Source organism: Osmerus mordax, assembly GCF_038355195.1.
Source record: "Osmerus mordax isolate fOsmMor3 chromosome 7 unlocalized genomic scaffold, fOsmMor3.pri SUPER_7_unloc_2_4, whole genome shotgun sequence".
Taxonomy (NCBI): Eukaryota; Metazoa; Chordata; class Actinopteri; order Osmeriformes; family Osmeridae; genus Osmerus; species Osmerus mordax.
Window position 1 is genome coordinate 75,001 of NW_027120354.1, and position 10,000 is coordinate 85,000.

Below are 10,000 nucleotides of genomic sequence, written 5' to 3' on the forward strand. Positions count from 1 at the left end.
TTGATATGTCAGTGAAGTGTAAGCACTTTTCAGAGCTGTTTGTGAAGAGAATTTTGTAAGCAGAGGCCTATTTGTATACATAAGTAAACATGGCAGGCCCAGTCCTTTGTTGTCTGGCAGATCACATTCCTGTCACCTGGCCACAAAGAGTTACAGAAAATGTATGTATCTGTTTGTCAATATATCTGTATTTCTGGCCTGGCTCTACTGATATGTCAGTGAAGTGAATTCAGTCCTATAAACTTCTCTGCTGTTTCAAAATAGAGAGCAATTCAGAGCTGTTTGTGAAGAGAATTTTGTAAGCAGAGGCCTATTTGCATGTGTATACATCTGTAAGTGTGGCAGGCCCAGTCCTTTGTTGTCATTCCTGTCACCTGGCCACAAAGAGTTACAGAAAATGTATGTATCTGTTTGTCAATATATCTGTATTTCTGGCCTGGCTCTACTGATATGTCAGTGAAGTGAATTCAGTCCTATAAACTTCTCTGCTGTTTCAAAATAGAGAGCAATTCAGAGCTGTTTGTGAAGAGAATTTTGTAAGCAGAGGCCTATTTGCATGTGTATACATCTGTAAGTGTGGCAGGCCCAGTCCTTTGTTGTCTGGCAGAACAGTCCTGTCACCTAGCCACACAAAGTTACAGAATATGTATGTATCTGTTTGTCAATATACCTGTATTTCTGGCCTGGCTCTACTGATATGTCAGTGAAGTGTGAGCATAACCACCTTTAAAGTACATGACTGGGCTTGTTGTTCATGTGCATATAAGCATAGCACAGTCTACTGCAAAGATTCCCAGGTCACTCACTGATCCCAGCTGAGGTCATTGTAAATGTAAGGTGAACTGGATTTCTTGGGGACATGTGTTTACACCAGACAATACAAACATGAATGGTTGATATGTCAGTGAAGTGTAAGCACTTTTCAGAGCTGTTTGTGAAGAGAATTTTGTAAGCAGAGGCCTATTTGTATACATAAGTAAACATGGCAGGCCCAGTCCTTTGTTGTCTGGCAGATCACATTCCTGTCACCTGGCCACAAAGAGTTACAGAAAATGTATGTATCTGTTTGTCAATATATCTGTATTTCTGGCCTGGCTCTACTGATATGTCAGTGAAGTGAATTCAGTCCTATAAACTTCTCTGCTGTTTCAAAATAGAGAGCAATTCAGAGCTGTTTGTGAAGAGAATTTTGTAAGCAGAGGCCTATTTGCATGTGTATACATCTGTAAGTGTGGCAGGCCCAGTCCTTTGTTGTCATTCCTGTCACCTGGCCACAAAGACTTACAGAAAATGTATGTATCTGTTTGTCAATATATCTGTATTTCTGGCCTGGCTCTACTGATATGTCAGTGAAGTGAATTCAGTCCTATAAACTTCTCTGCTGTTTCAAAATAGACAGTCATGTGTGTGAAATATGAAGCTGTTGAGGAGTATGTGTGTCCTAGGGCAGGCAGAGAGGCCCTGGGGCCCAGCCAACATCATTCACCAATCATGGGAAAATGGGTGGCCCCTTGCCCAACTTTGGTGAATGGGCTCCATACAGGCATGCAAAAGGCCACCTTTGGCCAGGCTGCCTTGGGCCCAAAAGTGGAGTGACACATGCATGTGTGACATCAAATGGAAGCTCTTGACTAGCAGTGTACAGAAAGTGTTGAGGCATTCTCATGAATTCAGTCCTATAAACTTCTCTGCTGTTTCAAAATAGAGAGCAATTCAGAGCTGTTTGTGAAGAGAATTTTGTAAGCAGAGGCCTATTTGCATGTGTATACATCTGTAAGTGTGGCAGGCCCAGTCCTTTGTTGTCTGGCAGAACACATTCCTGTCACCTAGCCACACAAAGTTACAGAATATGTATGTATCTGTTTGTCAATATACCTGTATTTCTGGCCTGGCTCTACTGATATGTCAGTGAAGTGTAAGCATAAGCACTTTTAAAGTACATGACTGGGCTTGTGTAAGCAGACCAAACTGTTTAAAAATAAAGTGGAATTTTGTGGTAAGCCTGGCAGGCCAGCCCTTTGGTCTGTTTCAGGCCTCTGTGTTTTGTTACCCTGGATGAGTTAAGTTAACAGTATAGGTTAAATGGATTACATGAGAACATCATACACATATGTTTACAGACAGAATTCAGTCTATGCCAAGCTTTTTTTTTTAATAGAGTGGAATTCAAACCACTGTTGGGGAAGAGAATGTTTTAAACAGAGGCCTATTTGCATGTGTATACATCTGTAAGTGTGGCAGGCCCAGACCTTTGTTGTCTGGCAGAACACATTCCTGTCACCTAGCCACACAAAGTTACAGAATATGTATGTATCTGTTTGTCAATATACCTGTATTTCTGGCCTGGCTCTACTGATATGTCAGTGAAGTGTAAGCATAAGCACTTTTAAAGTACATGACTGGGCTTGTGTAAGCAGACCAAGCTGTTTAAAAATAAAGTGGAATTTTGTGTTAGTAAGGAGACTATTGTAAACAGAGGCCTATGTGTATAGGTCTGTAAGCCTGGCAGGCCAGCCCTTTGGTCTGTTTCAGGCCTCTGTGTTTTGTTACCCTGGATGAGTTAAGTTAACAGTATAGGTTAAATGGATTACATGAGAACATCATACACATATGTTTACAGACAGAATTCAGTCTATGCCAAGCTTTTTTTTTTTATAGAGTGGAATTCAAACCACTGTTGGGGAAGAGAATGTTTTAAACAGAGGCCTAATTGCATGTGGATAGGTCTGATCTGGCATAACTCTGTGTGTGTGTTTGTGTGTGACCCTGCCACAAATCAAGTTCATGTATAACATGAACTGAAGTTCACTGTACCAAATGAATTTCACATACTCACATAATCAAGCTGAGGTCATTTAAAATTGTTCTAAAATTTATTTAAAAGTCATTAAAAAAAACCCAGTGCTGTGTTTTTACAGAAGCGCACACGTACACCATCTGAAATTGATCTTTTTTGAGAATAGATACATTTGGGAGGCCCCATTAAGAACCAGCCTTGTATCTGTCTACAAATCCAGCCACATTAGGTCCAGGCCATGTCCTCGGAAGGACTTCTTCTTGCCACCGTGGTCAAAAGAAAGTTCAGTCTCTGCCGGAATGTCCTGAATTGCCCTGAAGAGGATGGCATGCTTTTCACCTCCTACATTGAAAAGACAGTGAAGTGGCTGCAGGTTCATCCGCTTTGAAGAATGCTTGATTCTTCTGCCCAAAATGTCAACTCCGTCATGACACCCACATGGGCTGTGGCCATCCACGCAGAGTTCCGTCTTGCCAGCATTGAAGAAAAACAGACCACGCATGTCTTCTCCTGGGCCCTCGCTCAGCATTTTTCTCCCCTCTGCAGCTGTGGTGATGATTCCGTGGTAATCGCAGACAATTTCACCTTTGGCAAAAGGCTTTGTTGTCACCACTCCTGTAATTAAGAGAAGATGACATTTTGAGTTAGATACATTACAAAAAAATACATAACAGGTTGGCAAACATTTCAATATGTTTTACTCCTGGGTGGAGCACAAGATGAATACAGGTTTTCTTACCTTTTCTTTTGTCTGCTCCAAAGTCTTGAATTACCAGGCCTTTCCATGCCTGATTCCTTGTTTGCCGGTAGGCGTGAGCATCACCTTCAATGGACTTTTTGGAGGCTGGTGTCCACTTCGGCAGAATCTCATCCGGGGTAGGATAGTTGGCTGTCCACCCATGCTTTGTGATCAGCTTCTCCACTTGATTGACAGAAGGTTTCTGAAGGATGTATTTTGCTGAAAGAAGAAAATAACCTCAATCATGCTGGTCATTTATCACACTAAATAAAATGTATTCTGTAAGAGATTTTTGGATATGGTAATCAATGTTGTATTCATAGATAATGCATTGGAGTACTTACACATCAGAAGTTTCTGTCTCTGGAGATACTGGGAGGCTCGCCACCTGTCGTAGAAGGAACGGTCATCCGGGAACCCTTCTAAGATCCTCCTTTTTTTGCTGGGTGGCTGGCCTTCGATGGTAACAGGGAATTTGGAGACGAAGGCCAAGAAGTTCATGCTGGAATCCTCGGGTGCCTGGACATCCTTGGGTAGTGGGGGGCTGCCCCCTGTTGTCAATGTAGCGCTTTAAGATGAACAAAGGGTTAAAATAAGGACAACTTGGTAAACAACAATCAGATTTAATTGACCTGCTATTTTGTGTAAAATAAAGATGCTTACTCAGTGTGGGCTTCCATTAGCATAGCTGTGGCTGCTACAATATGGGGCTGTCGCATTCGATAATGTTGGTTAGCCACAGCACTGGTGTGGGCCAAGTAATGTGCCACATCCTCCTTCTGGCTCTCTGTACACTTTGATGACAACAGTGTCTCAGCTGCTCTTCTGACCTGCATACTAGTCGAAGGTTGGACTTTGTAGCTGTAAGAAGATTCGTCATGAAACATTAATTTGTGATATGATTGTGTCTGATAATGCACAGTGAATAGGGTGAAATACAAGAAATGAACATTTGAACAACATTCAATGAACATTACTCATCAGCACATGAATGTAGGTAGTTACATACCTTTCATGGAGTCGAGTTAGGTCATTTGTGACAGTGGTAACTCCTTTGCCATTACATGTAAGGAAAAACTTGTCACAGTCACCCCTTGCGTATTCTGGCCGAATAATATCGAGGTATGTCTGTAACCACTGTGGGAACAAGGAAGACAATTACTTGACTGCAAACCATTGTAATTAATATATAATTTGCTTAATGTTAAAACATCAATAGGAAATACATCTGCTAAAGGACTTACAGCTTCTTCTTCCATTGTCAAGGCAAGTGCCACAATCTGTTGGGTTGCCGTTTTGTGTTGGGAAATGCCAAACACAGCCCTCCCACTGACATGCTTTCTTTGCTCCCACTCCTTCACCTGTAAAACATAAAATTATTTTAATGCATGCATTTCCACATGACCATTACATCATATCATGGGGTCAATCTCCTTCAAACTGTTAAGATAGAAGCACTTACAGTCATGCCTTCCACAGCGCCGGGGCGCTGAAGGTGACGTAACACCATAACCGCTTCACAGTAATAGCGGTAGTTTGTCTTTTCAGTCTCTAGGACATCTGATTCATTCAAGAACTTCTGGAACGTGGTCAGGAAGTCCTTCTTTGCAACCCTCAAAATCTCCTGGCATTCTGCAACAGTGCGCATGCCATGGGTAAATCGGGAGTATCTAGATTATAGAGAAAAAGAGAGACATGTTATTAAACACTGCATTGAGGATTATAGTAAACAGGAACAACATTAGCGGTAATAGGACAATACAGATATACTACTTACTTTGTGATGACAACCGCTCTTGAATGAGATTTGGCTACTGGCTTCCTGAGTGTCTGAAGAAACTCTTTGTATTTCTGGCACATGCTGTGGAGGTTTGGCACATCTTTTTCCATGTCCAGCTTTGTCTTCAGGAAGTCGACGAACCGTATCATGTTCTTGATGTAGTTCAGTCTGGTAGCTGCGCTCATTTCTGTCTGTTGCAGACGAATCAGATACTCTCTGGTCTCAGTACTTTTTTGGAGAAAGTCCAGTTTAACTTCCTCACCTGCAGGCTGCAAATAGCGCAGGAAGCGTGCCACGTTGTCAATCTTTAAGAGGAATGATGAGAAATAAATGTTAGCCAGACCCTTTGGCATTAACATCATTCAACATATGGATATAACATTGTTGAAATTGAATGGATGATGTGTACGATATCTCACCTCCTGTTGACAGTTGGAGACGTTGAGAGACTCCCTAAGGTACTTTTTGAAGTCTGCAATGAGTGTGGCATCTTCTGAAAACCTGTCATATAGACCAGCCGTTTGCATTTTTACCCTGACACTGGTGGTGACGGCCGGAGGATCTCTGTTTGAAAAGGAGGAGGAGAATTCAATTATGAATGACAAAAACATTGTAGATATTTACTTTTCTGTGACACTGTGTGTAATGTACTTTACATACCTTTGCCAAGCAGGGTCCGCTGTCCCCTCATCCCTGCTGGAGGCAGAGCTGCTGGATTCCTCATCTTGTTGTAAAGCAGTGGTGGGAATACCTTGTGGTAAAGCAGTGGTGGGAATATCTTGTGGTAAAGCAGGGCTGGGAATATCTTGTAGTGAAGCAGGGGTGGGAATAGATGTGCCAGGCACCTCTGCAAGGTTTACTTCAATGGGCTCTGGTGGTACATTGCTGATAAAAAAACCTCTCCGTAGAAGCTCATCTACCATTGCAGAACGACATTCTGCGTGGGGCAGCAACTCACATATCTGAATGTAATCCCAATGTCTGGTCAAACTCCATTTCTTGGTGTCTTCCTTGGCCCGTTCAACCTCAGTTGCTCGTTCTTCTGGTGTGCTTTTTTTCATACAAGCCCTGGCCAGGTGTACAGGCAACTTGTTCTGTGGCTTGTGGCATTGCAGACAGTAGAGATATCGGCGGTCAATAGGCTTCTTAGGTTGGTCTCCCATCATAAAAAGATACTTCTGGCTTCCAGTACAAAACGGTCTTCAAAGCATGAGGAACACAGAGGAACTGAAATGACTTCTGCCTTTCCTGTCTATTTATGCCTGTAAAGCCAGAACCCCAAATCACCCTTTTAGCATATACCAATCATTCCTAGTGATGGGGGCTGATGTTCATAATGAGCACTCAATCAGCTTTAGCATATTTTCACACCTTGGTTGACTCAAAAGACTGAAATAACTTTAGTTTACCTTTAACTCAATTACATTGTAAATATTAAAGTCTGAATCACAACTGGGCTTATTCATGGCACTGGCCTGAACATGTTGATGCCACATTTGTTACTGTATGATACAGGATGTAGGATTCAGCACTGTTAAGACGTTTTGATCCCAAACTTTCAGTTACTCAGGATCCGTTTATCTTAAAATGATGATTCAAACGTGTGCTTACTCGTAAGACTTTCATAAACACCTTTCTACCAGAACTTAGACTGTTTAAATAGTAAAGGTATATGATAATTGTCATCATGTGTCTACATGTCTGAGGTTACCACATCTATTTTAGGCCCTGCCCCTTAATCCAGCCAGCTATGGCAGGCACTGATGGTTGAATATCATTTTCAATAGGGGTGATTATAGAGTGGGTGTTACTGGCCTATTTCTGAGTAGGCTATAGCCCTCAATCAGTTTTAGCATATTTTCTTAACTTGGTAGGATCAGCAGTTTAACTTTAAGTTTACCTTTAACTCAATTACATTGTAAATATTAAAGTCTGAATCACCTCTGTGGTTATTCATGGCACTGGCCTGAACATATTGACACCATATTTGTTACTGCATGATACAGGATGTAGAATTCAGCACTGTTAAGACGTTTTGATCCCAAACTTTCAGTTTATCATGATCCGTTTATCTTAAAATGATGATTCAAACGTGTGCTTACTCGTAAGACTTTCATAAACACCTTATAGGATATGTCTGAGACTGACTGAGACTGTTTAAATTAACTCAATGGTTTAAATTGAAACCTTATAGGATATGTCTATTTAACTTAGATATGTGACATTCTGTGTCTTTGGCCCCGCCCCTTAAAGCAGCAAACAATAGCAGTCCCAAATGGGTTATTAATGGGTGTGAACATGTAATGGGTGAGGGGCCTATAATTGACCAAACATTTTGGAGTTCCTTCACTTTCTATGTTCCCTGCTCAAGTATAGACCTTGACCTTCTGAAGAATATACTGAATAATGGCTCCACAAGGTATCCAGTGGCTTTTGTGTCCTCACTGCAAGAAATCCCAGGATAAGCTGTCTGCTCATCTACACCAAGTCTGTATGAAGAGTTCAACTGACTCCATTCCTGCAGTGGTCCAGCAGGCAAAGATGAATGCTCAGGGGATCCTAAAGAATGGCATTTTTTTCAGCTATAACCTAGTTGAGAGAATTACAAATGATCCTGATCCATGCAGTCGGCTGATAGAGGAGCTTCAGTCTCGCAACATGGTTGTGACTGATGTCACCGGAAGGCCTTCTGCCAGCACAGCCAGACAGCTACCTGAAGTTGAAGCGTCTGAGACGAGTGAGAGTGAGCAGTGTACCGGGAGAGGTCCACATGACTGCTTGGCTCTGCTGAGGGCTGCCAAGATGGATTTTTTAGCAGTTCTCTCAAAGGTCAACAAAGGTGACGGCACAGACTTGTCTCAGAGCGACTGCAGCTTGCTGGTGTTTTATCTTGAGGCAGTGGTGATGTTGAAACACCTCCAACAGCCATCAATCGTGCAGCAAATGACTGTGAGTAATATTATTGTTGTTTCCACTTTCAGCTAATTTGACCATACTAGTTTTTTGATGATCTTACTAATATAAGTGATATCCTTGTTTGGTGCAGGTGAAGAACTGGCTTGACAGACAGAGGCAATCAGGCTTCACAGTTATTACAGTCAAACAGCACAAGACAGCAGCTACACCTATTGCCACGTTTGCCCTCTCAGCAGAGGAATCCCTGGTAAGTTTATCTAATTTCCTGAAACTCACCATAACCGGTTCACAATAAAATGTTTGTAAAGTTATTAACCTTCCTTTCTTCCTTTCTTCCTACTTTTCCTCTGCGAACAGTGGTTTGACCTATACTTTTCTCAGGTGCGGCCAAAACTCCTCACCTCTAAAAAAGTCAGATGCAGTGAACAAGAGGAATGCTTTTTTATCTCAACGACCGGGAATCCTGTTCACAATGCCAGCAGAGATCTGAAACGGCTGCATGTCAAGTAAGCTAACCGTCTTGATTCATTTCCACTTCAGTATGTGCTTCATTTAATAGCTTTCTCAGGTAAAATATGTCAATAAATGTCATATTAATGTTTTTCAAACCTACATTTTAGATACCACATTCAGCCAGTTTCATTCCAAGAAGCACGTCAGGCTTTTGGTCTGTCCACCAATGGCATGAGCTATGCCAAACAGTCCCTGTTGGCGGGATATCTCACCTGTTCAACCGCAACAGTGGATACAGTTGTGGAGGCCAGGCAACTGCTGGATGAGATTGCTGGTGACTCAAGGTAACAATCTTTTTTTATCTGTCAACACTGTTAATACAATCAACAACATCTTTACACAGTCATACATTCGTATATGTTTTTGACAGACTATAGACTAATGTTATATTCTTTTAATATTCTTTTATTTATTATTTAGCCCTGAGTCTGCCCAGTCAGCATGCGTCACTGGCTCCAATAAGAAGATGGCTACCAAAAGGGCGTTTGAGAGACTTCTTGAAATGCACCCAGTGACTCTGGATGGAGAGCCGCCTGCCAAGGCCCTGCGCACACAGATCTCCCTCGAGTTACAGCGGCCACTCTATGACCATTGGCTAAAAGAGCAGAAGAAACTGCGGGCGCAGCATGTTGCCGGTGAGTACTTTAATAAATGTGACTATATCTAAAGTAAAAATGGTATGTGTAAGATGTTAACTAATCAAATGTAGTCTCCCCTCAATTAATGAAACATTATCATTTTCTTTTGACAGCACAATGCCCCAGACGCCTCCCAGAACAAAGCAGAGTGAAAGGCCTACTCAAAAGTACAGACTGGAAGAGGAACATCCCCAAGACGGACGCAATCCTTAAAGAGTGGAATCCCCCAGCATCTGCTATCCCGGTGATCGACCCTTTACAGATGCAGCGCTACACCACTTCACAGAAGTGGCGAGGACTTGCAGTGACAAACATTGAAGGCAAGGGACGGGGTGTCACAGCAACTCGGACATTTCAGGCTGGTGAGGTGGTCTGTGACTACCATGGCCCAGTGATGACAGCAAAAGAGGGCAAAGCAGTTCATCTGAGCACCAATGAAGAAGAGACTGGGTACATGTTTTTTTTTGTCAAGAAAGGGAAGCAACTTTGCATTGATGCCCATGCTGAAGCTTGTGAATGCCACCCTGGACAACAGACATTTGGGCGGTTGATCAACCACTCAAGAAGTATGCCAAACCTACGCCCGAAGCAGTTTTCGGTGGAAAGCAATGGGAAAG